The sequence below is a fragment of the Ictidomys tridecemlineatus genome, chromosome 5, assembly GCF_052094955.1.
Source record: "Ictidomys tridecemlineatus isolate mIctTri1 chromosome 5, mIctTri1.hap1, whole genome shotgun sequence".
NCBI classification, from domain to species: Eukaryota; Metazoa; Chordata; class Mammalia; order Rodentia; family Sciuridae; genus Ictidomys; species Ictidomys tridecemlineatus.
In genome coordinates, this window is record NC_135481.1 from 148,536,378 (window position 1) to 148,551,046 (window position 14,669).

Genomic DNA, 14,669 nt, shown 5'->3' on the forward strand with positions numbered 1-14,669 from the left:
GTTATTAAATCAAGTCAAGTAATCTTCATTATTGAAAAATGCTCTCAGAATTTCTTGCTTGGATCTTGAAGTGATTAGTTTATTGCTCAGCCTGTGTCAGGATCAATCTAATCAACAATTATTTATTGACTATCCAATGAAATATGTCTGGCAAAAGATTCAAGATTAAAAAAGTAGGCCTTTTTCCAGCACACAAGTACCCCATAGAGAATTAAATACATTATCGCATATCATTTTTCTTCACTAAGTACTTCATTTCAGAACATGGATATGATTAAAAATTATTTCAAGCCCCTTAATATATCTTCACATAACCTAAATATATGCTGGGCCTATGAATTTCACATTTTCCCATTAATGAAAAATATATGAATCTTTGTTTCATTTTCATACTACATGCATGCAAAAAAGTTGTGTGTATGTGCACCAATTGGGGTTTTTTAAACATAATTTATTTATTTTAATTAGATTTTAGCTTAGTTCATGTTGCCAGCATTTAAAAATCTCAGTCAAGGACAAATCTTAAAGCAACATATATAGTTAGACTGTAAAATGATAGGATTGATGGTCTCACAGGGCTTAGGAAAATAAGTCCCGCTTACTTTAGAATGCCTTCTTTCATAGAACCAATTGTCTGGTCTGTCCAGAGCTTCCACAAAGATTTCTTCAATTACTCTGGGTTCATGCAGTAAATAAAACCAAAAATTTGGGCTGCACACTACCAATATGGTTGGTGCACTGGGTATGGAAGTGTTTCCAGGAAAAGGAAGAATATAACTACACTATATTTCAGAGGGAGTTTCCCTGTATTTTTCTCTCCTATCTTTTGGCTACAATCTATAGTTCTTCAGGATTCAAAATTAGGGATAGATTAAAAAAAAAAATTCTTGACACCACCTGACCTACTCAATGAACTTGACTCTAGGCTTTTTGCCAGTAAACAAATCAATCACTTTTGTCCCAAATCCATCTTTACAAAAGTGTATATCTCTAGATCAGTCTTTGTATTTCATCCTTTAGTCCACACTGGGGAGATTCTTGGAAACTCAAAGCTATTGGGTGGATGGGATGATGCGGGGCCCAAATTAGATGAATGGCTGCCACGCTACCCTCTGTTTCCTGAGAAGTGAGCATTTTGGAAGCAGCCAGGCACCCTCCTCCTGTGTGCTACCAGCTCCTGGCAGTGCTTGGGCTTTGGGGGCTCAGAAAAACTCACATTACAATGTGTGTGTGTGTGTGTGCGTGTATGTGTGTGTGTATGTGTGTGTATGTAAAAGCATATATCTCCTGAGCTGTCACTTGATACTTTGCAATGATTAGCACAACAAATTTGATTCTTTTTTTTTTTAACCTTACTGGGGATTTAACCCAGGGGAGCTGTACCCTTGAGGTTATATCCTCAGATGTTTTCACTTTTTATTTTGAGACAGAGTCTCACTAAGTTGCTGAAGCTGGCCTCAAACTTGTAAGCCTCTTGCCTCAGCCTTCCAAGTCTCTAGGATTATAGATGGGCACCAATGAGTTTGGCCACACACTGACTTTTTTGCGGGGGAGGGGTAGAGGGGACTGAACTCAGTCAACCACTGAGCCACATCCCCAACCCTATTTTGTATATTTTATTTAGGGACAGGGTCTCACTAAGTTGCTTAGCACCTTGCTTTTGCTGAGGCTGGCTTTAAACTTATGATCCTCCTGTAGCCTCCTACACTGCTGGGATTACAGGCCACAAACTGATTTTAAGAGAGAAATGTCTGATGTCCTTGCTTTTTGCCTGATTTTTACTGTTTTGTGGGACTTTTAACACAAGACATTCACTATCCTATTCAAAGTTTCAAAGCTGGACCAACTACACAAAGAAGGATCTCAATAACCTTAAAGGTATTTCCAAAAAAAATATCCCAGGGTGACATAATAATCCAGCAACAGAGGACAGTGAGTTCCCTGAAGGCAGGACTTGCAGACATTCCTATGCTTAGAAAATAATCTACCACACCAAAAGCATTAACAAAAAATGACAAAATAAAGAAGTGAATACTACCTACTAATGGCCTACCATTGGTCAGGGCATGTGGCAGGCACTTGGCATCTTGTCTTTCTATTCCTCATAACAAAATCCTGTGTAGTGGACACTATCATGATTTCTGTGTAAGTATGGAAACTAGAGTTTGAAATTTCACTGACTTGCCTAGGTCACAGTAAACAGAAAGCAGCAATTTGTGTTTAAATCTGTCTTTCTGGTCCGTGTTCTCTGTCCAGCATGCTGCACCTTCACCCCAACAGTAGAAGTAAATTATAGATTGACTTTTGGTCTTTTGCTATAAGACACTAAGTTAGAATGTTTGAATATTATTGTGGGTTCAGAAACTCTTCCATGGGTTGAAGACCCTGGAGGGCTGATGGCACAGGATGGGAGAAATTAGAGAGGCTCAAATTATATCTCTCAATATGCACAGAGGCAACAAAATTTGGGCTTTCTCACTTCCCTGGTATATCACTGTAAATCTCACTAAACTTAAATTTCCTCATTTCTTTGAATTAAATGGAAAAATGCATACACATATAGCAACGACCATACGTAGACTATAATTAATAAATTATAATAGGTTTTAAGCAACAAATGTCAAGTATAAGTAAGCCAGAATCACCTTCAAACTCAGTAAATTAATTTGATCAATACTTTAGAAAAGGCACCAGTATTTTTTTTTAAGTGTAGTTGGACACAATGCCTTTATTTTATTTACTCGTTTTTTTGTGGTGCTGAGGATAGAACCCAGGGCCTTGCACGTGCTAGGTGAGCACTCTACCGCTGAGCTACAACCCCAGCCCCAGCACCAGTATTTTTAATGGGAGGATCACACAATTATTATCCATATGAACAAATGCCTATTATCTCTTTAAGGAATTTACCCCTTTGACCAGCAATTCTAATGATGAAATTTTAAGGGGAAATTTTTCTTAAGTAAATTAAAAGCTTATAGGCAGACAGGTTTGAAGAGGTAAAGTATAAAGTCTGTACCCTGTATCCTCATGCATGATAGAGATGGTACTTTAACCTTATCAATTGATGAATAGATTAATATTCATCATCTGGGGAGTCCAAGAGGTTTCCTTCCCTAGCTTGGTATAAAGATTTTCAGAAAATAAAAATGCTGGGGCTGGGGCTGGGGCTCAGCAGAAAAGCACTTGCCTGGCATGTATGAGGCATTGGGTTCGATTCTCAGCACCAAGTAGGAATAAATTAAAAATAAAGGTCTATCAACAACTACAAAAATATTTTTTTAAAAAATGCTTAAAAGAACATCTTTGCTAAACACTTGCTGGGATTAGAAAAAAATAAAGTTCTGTTTTGTTTTGCTGCATGAAGCTGGCAGTTTAGAACAAAACAGCTAATTTTTCTGGGCACAACTTTGACCATAATAGCCCTCAAGACAGAACTAGCTCAAAGACGTTTGTCACCATGAGGTGAGCAAATCCTGCCTTGCTTTACAATTAAGGCACTATGAAATGATCTAAAATGGCCTTTGCCATGCCTCCTGGCCAACACTGGTGGTCACCCTTTTCATTTCACTTTGAGTCAGACTTTTCTAATAAATTGAGTTAATGCTGAGCATTCAGCCTCCTGTGCGTTCACTGCCTAAACCATTCTTCCATCCCTTCAGTGAATCAGTGTAAACTCACGAAAGAGTGAGTAACATAGGTCTGAAGTAGAAAAATGGACTCGACATTTCCTCTCTACTTCAAAATACCTCTGAAGTAAAATTCTTTAAGCAGCTGCTGCAAGTCTTTTTCTCTCTCTCTCCAAAAACATCATGGCAAAAATTTTGTGCTCTCCACACCCCCTTCTCTTTCTCTCTCTCTCTCCCCCCACCTGCCACACACACACACACACACACACACACACACACACACACACACACACACGCACACACACACAGTCAAGGCCACCTTGTATGGAAGTTCTCAAGTATTAACACCACCAACCAACGAGGTGGAGACAGCGCCTACCTTTTGGAAATGTCAGTCGACAAAAGATGCCCCTTGCTTGTGAAGAGCAGTTAGAGAGAAGTTTCCAGCATTGCAGCCAGCTTTGTTCTCATCGGAGAGCAACACACCTCATCTATGTGTAAGCTCTGAAATTCTTTCAGAGACCCACCCTCGAAAGTTGCAAGTCAAGATTTCTGACTGAGGATAATTGAGTGACGTGAGGCAAAGCTACTGGATGGCACTTTCAGGTTCTTCCTGATGGGATGTTACTTCCTGTTTCAACACTTGGAGAGGGGAAAACTGGAGTTCAGTCAGACACTGAATTACAAGCACATCATTTGCCTCGCAGTCATTAGTCAACCACTGAACAGGATGATTTCACTGTTTATGTAAAAAAGAAGGGGCTTATGCCGCTGCAGAGAGAAACCTGAAACACTGGGCAACCCTACGCTCTGGTCTCTGCTGGTTTGACAACTACTATACTCTCTAGAAGCCTGAGAATGTCAGCAGAACTTTTTGCCAACTAAATCATCACCACCACCACACCACAAAATTCATTCACTATGGAGCATCAGTCCACAGAAATGGGATTTCTCCCCTTGATTCCTGGTAATGGGGAAAAAATTGCTTTTTTGAACTCTATATCATCCAAAAAGTAAAACTGTCTGGCAAACTATTTTTTTTTTTTTTTTTAGAACAGTGGAAAGTAATTTGCTTTTGTTTCAGTCCCAAAGACTAGTCATCACAGACAAAGACCAGCGAATTAGTATCAAGAAATAAACATTGGGGCTGGGGATGTGGCTCAAGTGGTAGCGCGCTCGCCTGGCAGGCGTGCGGCCCGGGTTCGATCCTCAGCACCACATACAAACAAAGATGTTGTGTTCGCCAAGAACTAAAAAATAAATAATAAAAAATCTCTCTCTCTCTCTCTCTCTCTTTCTCAAAAAAAAAAAAGAAACATTGACTCTGTGTGCTTGAAGTACTTTAATTTCAAAGGCAAGTGTGTGTGTGTGTGTGTGTGTGTGTGTGTGTGTGTGTGTGTTAGAGTGTTTATTTGCAATGTTGTACCTCTTGGGACCATTTTCACTTTCCCTTGCTGAAGATGAAACAATTCTGAGCTTAGATTATTTAAAAGTGCTTTGACAAGTGAGAAAGCCTCAACAAGTTGATTCAAGTATCACTTGTAAACCAAATATAGTGTCCTAGGTTCAGGCAGCTCCGCCTACTCAGAAAGCCCGATTCAAAGATCTCATTAGCCATCTTCCACTGCTAAAGACTTTTTTCTTTTTCTGTCGGCTGATAGATGACAGCACATTTTAAAAGGACTGCAGATAGACACCAGTATCAACTCCTTTGAAACTCTGAAGTTTCTCAAATTTTGCTAATGAATTTAGATCAAACAAAGAGGACTGGTAAAAGCCCCTTCAAAACTAGCTCACTCGACTCTTCCCAATCTGCCTTTTTCTTCACAGACTCCTTTTTCTTTTAAGGAGTTCATGGATTTGAAAAAAACATCAGATAGAAGGGTGGAACTTTCAGTGATTGGTTACTAAAGCTGGTAGGTTGTCAGTCAGGTCTTGATTATTCCTTGCCAAGGACTGGAAAATCTCCTTGGCTTCCCGACATGGTCTTCCAAGTTCTGGTCCACTTTTTCCAATTGCCCCTAGCTTATCTTCTTAATTACACTCCCCCCACCCCCCACCTTCTCATTCCTCTTTCCCCTGCTGACAAGTCTCTACCAGCCACCTTCCTCCTGTAAGATCAAGACCAAACTCCAGAGTATGACACTGCCTGGTATAACCTAAGGCTTCAGGTCTCCTTTTGCTCCTTCTGGCTGTGTTTCAGGCAAAAGGATCTGGCAACTTTCAAGCCCTTGGTACCTGCTGCTTTTTCTGTCTTCTCTGACTCCTCCAGCTTTTCAAACAACACCCCAAATTGTAAGCATCCCACATTCACTGGGGAAGAGAATATTCCTGAACCCTATTCAGATTCTTTTCCTCAGACTGAAACAAGCTAAAAGATTACTATAGAACCATCTTTAAAAATATGTTTTTAGTCAAATGTATAACGAAATACATGTTATCTGCCAATGAAATATAATGTTCAAATAAAATAGGAACTATTTATTTACACAAAGTTCAATGCCTCCTATACAATCTAAAGATCTCATTAGTATCTATTATCTTTTTTTGTTTTTGTTTTTGGAGAGGGGAACTGAACCCATCACATGCTAAGCATGTGCTCTACCGCTGAATCACACTCCCAGCCCTATTTATCTTAGTTCTTGGATTACCGTTAAGGTGTATTTCCTCCTTTTTCAGGAAACAATTGTGAACAGGAGACCATAGCCCAATCCATGCTAGAGGAAGGAAAGTGAGGAATTCTTCGGGTTGGCTGGAGACCTCAGTGAGAGCTATGGGTCTATGTGTCAGCCTTCTGTGTTTCCTACAGCTCCTCTGATGAAGATAACCTTAAGGCACAGAGGCGAAAACACATATGAATATGATTCTTTCAGAATTCTTTTTGTCTTTTGCATTTATCAGTTCATTGCTAATAGAAAAGAGAGCTCCTGGAAGTATCATGGAAAAAGCAAGATGCATGCAGAGTTGTCATTTCTTCTGGGTAAATACTTAACTGTATTGTTATGAGAGAACTTCAGGAGTAAGTGGAAACATTCAATCAGTTATATGTTAAATCCTCAATAGGTATTTAGTCATTAAGTCAAACCTTTAGAATGTTAAACATTTATTGCATTTAAAAAAGTAAATATTACACCTCTGACCAATGAAATGTAGACAGTTAAGTGTGACATTGGAGTGATTTTGTGGGAACAGAAGGGAACATGTTACAAAACGGCTATTTTTGTACACAGAGAAAACTGGATATTAAATGTTATTGAAGTGAGTTATGTGTGAAGTACCTCCCTACCTGGTTCATTTTTTCTCAGTAAAATAAAGGAGAGAAATAAGAGTGAAATACTGGAGGTGCATTAAGTGGATGGGAAGCAAACCCACTCAAGATTCTGGAGGGCCACTTAGGAACTCAGAAGAGGTAAAAGAGATTAAGCAGGATGCAGGGAAATGGATTCTGGGCCCCTGCAGGAAGAGAACTAGATATCATGCCAAACACTCCTAGCCAAAAGCAAAGGTACACAGCTGCCTAGAGTACAGACACAGAAGGAAAGAAAGTAGGGCAGTTTCTGATTGTCTAAGCTGCATGTTATATTTTGAGCCAATCCTTAATCAAACTTTCTAGAGAAGAAAAAAAATAAGTTAGAATTGACCTGTGTTTTCCTCAAAGAAAGGAATCCCTTCCAACCAACTAAATGTATAGTTTTGACCATATTGTTCTTACTGAGCGAGGCAAATTTTCTGAGTGTTTACTGTCAACAAACTCTATTTCCTTCTAATGTTCAATCTTATTTTCACAGACTTCAAATGCTAAGGTTTGCTCATAGACAGAAATTTTATATCAAAAATGCTACTAAACTATGTATACTTTAATAGGTGGGTGGGGAAACTCCTAAGGGACATAATGAAACAAATGTTCTCACAAATGGTCCCCACCATCCTGGGAATTCCTAAGGAACTTGCCTTAGATGTCTTTAAACTTTAAAGCCCTGGATCAAGCCAGGCATGATGATGCATGCCTGTAATCCTAACTATGGGAGGATGAGGCAGGAGAATCACAAGTTTGAGGCCAGCCTGGTCTACCCATAGCAAGACTCCTTTCTCAAAAGTAAGTAAATACAATCTCTGAATCAACATCTACACGAAAACAGCCCCCTTTCCCATGACACACCCAAATCCCTGGTGTATTACAGGATTATAGGACCTGAATTATCTCCCCTACTTCCATTCCACCAAGTTCCACACTTAACTTGGCCTATAATTAAAAGGCTGAAAGATTCCCTGGCAGCTAATTTGAGAATCCACTTTGAGATAAAGTAAGAAAACTAGAAAATCATATGTAGTTAAACAAGTCCTGAGAATAGACAGTCAGACTCCCTTGGAGTGTGTCCTCCCCACAAAGATCCCCTCTCCTGCTTCACTCCTCCTCCCAACAGCTATTCCTTTCTAGTTTACTTGATCTCTTATTTGTTTGTTTATTGTCTATGTCTGCCCAGGGAGAGCTGGGATTTCTGTCTGCACTTCCCAATGCTGAATTCTCCGGGACTAGTTAGAACCATTTCTGGTACAGTGTCAACCATCAATGCTAACAGAGTAAATTTTTTTTATCTATGTATTTACAATTGTGTCTCTTCCCCTCTACCATGATAGGTAGTTACTTTTTCAAAGGTGTCTGTTGGGCTCTTTCAAAAGCTGAAGAGAGTATTGCAAGTCATGAAGGTGGCCAGTTCTACTTTGAGCTTGTTGGGAGGTAAGAAGATTTTCTCCTGGAAGACCTAAGTTTGTCATATACTGAGGACTTCTTAGAATCAATGTGTCATATACTCTGGGAAGGCTGTGGTGCTGAATTAAGTTGGCCATATTATCATATGAGCAGGTTCTTAACTCAGCTGTCTCTTTATGGCCTGTCAGTTCACCACTCTCACTGAGTGAGGGCTGGCCAAATGGTCATGAACACTTTTGCATACAATTCCTGGCCACAGGTGTGCCTATCAGTGACAGGAAAGAATATAGCTCCTCCAGAAAGTTTTGGTTGCTAAACCTAGTCTCACTTGGTGCTCACTATGTGATCTTATTCTTATTTGCTGTGTTTCTCTAGATAAGTCACTTAAGCTCTTAGTCCCTAGGATTTCTCTACAAAACGAGGAATATAAGAGCGATATTTATAGACTGGTAAAAACATTGTGTCAGTGTTATATAAAAGTCTCTGATACCTAGCACACAGTAAGCATAGAGTAAGTTGTATGTGAAGTTAACTACAATAATAATATAATGAGGATGAATATTTATTGTGTTTGTAAAATATTAGAGGCATATCATCTATTTTGAAGGTGCTATGGATCTTGGGAATAAAAATACATCCTGATAACCGAAACAGACACAAGCATACACTTAAACACAGATGAGCAGAATTGTTTACAGACCTTACACAGGGGTGCAGAAGGAAACATCTATATGCATATATGGTGTTGGTACATTTTTATGCTCAAATACAATTTTGAGAAGATGGACTCTCATTTACCACTTCATGTCCCACCTTCATGAAAACAAAAGCTGTAGCTTTTAAATGAGGAGCTAACTACATAATATGGAATCAGGAAAAAGAATGGGCAGATAAAGTTTTCATCACCCCAAATAACTAATCCCATGTTTGTCTCAGACCATAAGCAGATCTTGGTAGGGTCAGCATCTGTAATCCCTTTATCCAATATTGTGTAAGGCATCTCAGGAAATGGACTTATGAGAGTTGCATCAGCACTAGACAGGTAGGAAGAAATAGGAGGTAAAGGGGAGATTAGTGTTCAAATAAATATTTGGGCTTTCCATGCTATGTCATATGTGAATAAGACAAAGAAACAAAATACATCTTATTCATTCATCCAAGATATATATTGCACAAGATGCTTGAAATACAAAGATGAATACAATGTCACTGGCCTCCTAAATTATGATCTAGCTTTCTCTTCCTCCTGTTCCACCTCCTATCCCATACCCTACTATGCCACCTGTTAACAAACAACTGGGAGAACTGCTGGGGAAACTGGAGACATCCAAGAATGGACCATTATTCAGTCCAGGCTGAATCTCTGATGGGATTTTTAAAGTAGGCTAAAGCACCCTACGAAAAACACAAGCAAGGCTATATGTTGTGGTGTCAGCCAACTAAGACCCATTTCCAAGAACAAGACACTTGTACCTTCTGCCTTAACAAAAGATTTGGTTACTCTAGCACAAGAGAAATGTGAGCTTGAGGTCAGGGTGCAGGGCTTTGGCTGTTCAGTCAGCTCAGTCATTCTGATCATTTCCATGCTTTCTCAAGGGAAATGTCAACACACTTCCTCCCCTCCATTACTTTTGTGCTGCTGAAGCAGTGATGGTGAACTGGACATCACAGGAGTGACCAGGTGACCAACAGTGGTGTTGAGATATATTCCAATCTTAGGAGGTTGTTTCCTTTGTTTTTTTGCTCCAAGAAAGAGGGGAAGAGAAAGAGAGAAAAAGAGGGAGGCAGGGAGGGAGGGAGGGAGGGAGGGAGGGAGGGAGAGAGAGAGAGAGAGAGAGAGAGAGAGAGAGAGAGAGAGAGAGAGAGAAGCAAGTGCTGCCCTCCTGCTTGCCCCTACCAAGCAACCTCAAAACACAGCCTTCTTCGCTGGAGCAGCTACGGCTTTTTTTATTTGTATTTTTTTTTCCTGTTGCAGCACTGGGGATTGAACAAAGGGCCTTGTGCATGCTAGGAAAGTGCTCTACCTCAGAGCCACACTCCCAGCCCAGAAGTTATGATTTCTTTTACAAGTTCCATTAAATTTAAACCTCTTTGACTGTTTATTTCCTAACCGGATGCCAGAAGTGTGATCCCCACCTTACTCTCCATCATACCCCAATACTAAGCTACCCCTCAGTGAACTGGGAGCTATTCTGGCTCTGACCTTGACTCATGCCTCATCTGTGATTTCTCCTTATCCAAGCTCCTGCCATTTCCTCTAGCACATTGCCTATCAAATCAACCTTTCTCTTTCTTGAATCTTTACACTTAATCACTCCTTAACTTCATTTTATATGCAGCCCCATAGTACAACCCAAATAGTATAGCACAAATTACTTTTGTAATACCACTTGATCAGATGATGATGATGATGATGATGATGATGATGTGTGTGTGTGTGTTCATATGCACACACAGGCAGGCATGTGCCTTATTCCAAGAGGCCATAAACCCTATGAGATCAGATCTTTTCCCAAAAATATTACAGGGTTTATAGAAGATACTTTATGTATATCATAGTATGAAAACATACTCTTATCTGAGGACAATATTATACTATTATCTTATCTGATGGTTATCCACTATCTCACTCTGTTTTAAGCTTTATTTACTTTATTCTTTTGCTTTCCTTCTTCCATGATTTTTTTTAATTTTAATTTTTTAATTTTTTTAATTTTATTTTTTTTAAAGAGAGAGTGAGAGAGGAGAGAGAGAGAGAGAATTTTTTTTTTAATATTTATTTTTTAGTTCTCGGCGGACACAACATCTTTGTTGGTATATGGTGCTGAGGATCAAACCCGGGCCGCACGCATGCCAGGCGATCGCGCTACCGCTTGAGTCACATCCCCAGCCCTCTTCCATGATTTTTTAAAAATATTTTTTAGTTGTTAATGGACTTTTTTTTTTATATGTGGTGCTGAGAATCGAACCCAGTGCCTCACACATGCTAGGCAAGCCCTCTACCACTGAGCCATAACCCCAGCCCTCTTCCATGATATTTAATTCAATCAACAATTATAGGAAACTTTTCAATGAATAAGACAGATATGGTTCCTGCTTTCTACTTACTTAGAGTCTACAGCTTTGACTATGGCTGGAAAAAGCAAGCCCATTCCCTTGAATGGGGGCAGTTACCCACTCTCCCTCTGCTGGAGACTATCAACAGGTCAACTGTGCTACTTGGCAAGTATGAGGGGTCCAATACTTTAGAAGGCATTAAAGGATACGAACAAAACACCACATATGAGTTGATTATGATCTGTTTCTTACTAGCTTCTACTTAGAACTTAAATTAGGAAAAAGAATCTTTTTTTAAACTCTTGCATCAGGCTGGTTTTGAATTAGGAGTTCAGATGTCACCTAATCTGTTTCAATGTTGGGTGTTGTTGGAAAATGTTGCCTATAACAGGGATGATTTCTACTCACTTATCTCTTTTCTGATGGAGGCCTCATAGTTTCCATGAAATAATCCTATCAAAAACTATCCTATCATCATATCGACCACGTGTAAAAATTAAGTATAATAAAAGCTAATAATACATGCCACCATATATTTAGATCAATATTTTGTAACTATAATGCTCATTCATTTAGACATGCATGGAGCTCCCATCACAGCCATTATGACCTCAGTAAGCATGGTTAAAATAAAAAATGGTTTGCTTGATCATGTTGAACTACTGCAGGGCCAATGAGCAAAATGGGATACTGGCCACTTACAACCGAATGTCTGCACTAAACAGAGGATAAATAGCATGTAGGGAAATTCTCTCCTAGAAATATAGTCCAAACTTTTAGCTATTTAAGTCCTCAAAATCAAAATTAACCAACGAGTCAATCAATAAGTAAAAATACAAAATATAAAATAATTATTATAATAATCATTAAATTGCCAAACTTTAATTTTTTTTTTGATTTAACAAGGCTGAAATGGAATTATCTGTCAATAATAACAGTCTCAAGACTGTTATTCAGGTCCTAAATTTTCTGAGAAAATAATGTAATAACTGGATCAGACCAGAAAATTCTTGAACTGTTCAACTTTTTAACTGGGTTTTGGCAGGGACAGTGTAAGGTGAAGCTCTTTGTATGGTCACACATGGCAATAGTAGAGGTGATCTTTAAGTCATGCATATTTTTATGTTAACAATGATGGCTTACAGCTTCCATAATCAGTAACCACCAGAGTGACAGATCTCACATATTGGAGCAATTCTGCCATTTCATTCCTTACATGTCAGGAATAATCTATAGTTAATGTGATAGATCAGACACCAAAACACATGCCATATTAATGTTATGTAAAGTCAATGTAAAAGATGAAGTTAATTAGGACAAAAATACCATTTGACTCTTCTACAGATCCAATCATATAAATAATTAGTATTTAAAGTAATCACTCCTGAAAAGCCTCTTTGTATATATATAAAATATTTATCCTGGTCCAAACAAATAACTTAATTTTTTGTTGTAAATTACAGTAAGTACATTTTACATCATGAGTTAACATAAATGTGTGTGTGTATGTGTGTGTGCGTGTGTATATATATATGTATATATAATGCTATTCTTATCTATGCTATTTATAATGTACTTTATTGTCTATATTATCTATTCTAGTTTAATCTGACTCCTTAATTTAAAAAACTTTGGTTTGTACCCACTAAGTTGATTTCATGACCTATTAGTAGGTGATGACACATGATCTACACTGTGTCATCAGCTGCTTTACATTTTATACAACTCCACATGTTACATGTCATTCTAGTTGATTTAAAGACATTTTCTTTTTGCAGGGGGATGCAGGTGCTAGACATTGAACCCAGGGCCTACCCCTGAGTCCCAGTGCCAAAAGAAAATTTTGGGTGAGCAGCAAATATCCAAGAGTGAGTTAGGTCTCCAAACTATGACTACAAACAAGAGAGTGGGTATCTTGTTCATCTTTGAGATTCCAACACCCAGAATTGTAGTAGGTCCTAGGCACATACTGGGCCTTGATAACTTTGCTGAATTTTAGAATAAACAAAGGGTGTGTTTTTAATATCTCTTTAGACTCATGGATTAAAGATATTAATTTTCACTTGACCTACTTAAAGAAGGCTTTGTGGCCAGCGGTAACAGAGATGTTGGTGGCACACAGAGTCCAGTTCAGACCACCAGCACACTTGCAGACAGGCTCCAGAGCTCGCTGCTGAATGCCTCAGAACCCAGCAGACGTCTAGACTAGATCTCTCCTTAACTAGATGGGGTTAATAACGTGCAGAAAAAAATGGAGGTAACCCAGCAACCCTTCTTTCTACTCCACATCACAAAAACCTGGGAAGGCAAAGCAAAGATGAAAAACCACTGGCCACCCAAGACTTTTTAAGGTGTGCGGGGGCTGCAGTTAGAGGGGCGGCGACACAGCCCCTGAGGACAGGGCCTGCTGGGCCTGCGCCTGGTCAGAGGGTCCCGGGACCTGCGCTCGGTTTGTGAGGGGACAGAGACTCAAGTCTTGGCCTGCGCGGGGACTGGGACTCTCAGCCTTGGCCTGTAAGGTGGTCTGAACCAGAGTGGGCAGGGCTGTGCCCTTGGCCAGGCCCCAGCTCATCCTTGGGTTTACCTTTCTCCTCGGGTCCTCAGGCCACGGAGCTTCCTCGAAGCCCGCGAGGCGGTCGCACCCGTTGCATCCTGGGAGAGGCCCCCAGGCCGGGCGCTGGACACGTGGGTGCAGGGAGACCCCAGCGGGTCAGGCTATGCGCCCAGGGGTAGTGGCTTTCTTTATGGCTGCTCTTTCCTGTTGGGTACTTTATCTGGGCCACACTCACCTTGATGAGCCAGTTGACTTGGTGATATGGGCTTAAAGGGGCTAAGTCACTAGCCTGGGCTGTTCAGCTAGTTAGGTGGCATAGGTGGCTTTGAACCTGTTATCTTTTATGATTGGAAACTCAGAGCCATTACACCATCTCTTCAGAGGGCAAATAACATTGTTACTGGTCTACAGACTGTTAACAGCTTCCTGAGGTAAGGGAAGGAAGGGGAAGGTTTTCTAGAATAATTCTTTTAGCATCCATGCACTCTCTAAGCTGGCCAGCCTTAGTCTGCAGAGATTTCTCATTAGAAGACTGAATTAACAGGACAGACTGATAAATAGAAGTTAGACAAATGGAAGCTACTGCAAATATCTCCAGCAATGAAGTGAAGGGCTTATTTTTCTGAATATTTGATTAAAATAAAAATCTATGAAAACTGGCACAGTGGCACACACTTGTAATTCCAGCTACTTGGGAAACTGAGTCAGAAGAATCACAAGT

At 39.7% G+C, this 14,669-nt stretch overlaps 1 protein-coding gene across 1 annotated transcript in view; it reads right to left on the reverse strand.

Annotated features, from left to right (window-relative positions):
* Cers3 (ceramide synthase 3) overlaps positions 1–14,040 on the reverse strand; it is a 125,556-nt gene extending 111,516 nt beyond the window's left edge. Inside the window, exon 1 of the mRNA XM_005320087.5 lies at positions 13,979–14,040. The gene's annotated coding sequence lies outside the window, so the exon portion shown is untranslated. The remainder of the gene's footprint in view (positions 1–13,978) is intronic.
* Between the last annotated feature and the right edge of the window lie 629 nt (positions 14,041–14,669).